The sequence below is a fragment of the Calidris pugnax genome, unplaced genomic scaffold (assembly GCF_001431845.1).
Source record: "Calidris pugnax isolate Ruff unplaced genomic scaffold, ASM143184v1 scaffold197, whole genome shotgun sequence".
Taxonomy (NCBI): domain Eukaryota; kingdom Metazoa; phylum Chordata; class Aves; order Charadriiformes; family Scolopacidae; genus Calidris; species Calidris pugnax.
This window is the reverse complement of record NW_015090936.1, coordinates 32,604-33,390: the sequence shown is the minus strand read 5'-3', so window position 1 is coordinate 33,390 and position 787 is coordinate 32,604.

Sequence of the window (787 nt, the reverse complement as noted above, 5' to 3'; positions counted from 1 at the left end):
GGGTTTGGCTCTCGGGGTGTTTTCCCAAGTCAGGACGCAGCCCGGGACCGGAGGATGGCGGAGATCTCTCCCCCCGGCCGGCCAAAGTGCCTGCTAAGGACGGGCTTGGGGGCAGGAGGCATCCTCGGAAGACCTCGCAGTTCTCGGAGGTTCACTGTGCCTTCTTTCAGTGTTTACTCCCCAAACTGCAAATGTCACCAGAATGCAACTTCAGTGCTTTGCGGTTAATATTTTTTGCCCGAGGTCTATCACTAACATTAATTGTCCCAATAAATTGAGATATAGTGCGCATAATGCAATGTAACAATATGGTTATATTCCACGTGTATGACTTAATTAAGCTATTTGCAGCCTGATGCTGCAAGTCAACGGGTGTGCAAGTGGATTAACAATGTACTGTTCTCGTATCCTCAGGATGGTGCATAATTACTTTACTGGCGGTACATATCAATTTTTGATGATTGCAGAACACATGCTCACTTTACCAACAAGCGCTTTAATAACTCTCCATTGTGTTTTTAAAAAAGCGTTGTTTGGAAATATTTGGAAGCCTCCGCAAACAATGTTGGAGGTTCGTCGCGCGAGGTTTAGACCTGATCTATATTTGATGAAGCGCAAAGACTCCGAGGCAGCGCCCGTCCCCGCCCGCCCGCTCCCGGGGCCGGCAGAGGCGAACGGAGCCGGGCGGGCCGGGTGCTCCGGCCGTCGAGGCACGACGGGGCGGCCTCCGTGCGGTCCCCGGGGAGGAAAACGTGCGGGGAACGGGGCGGGGAGGGGAGGGGGAGGA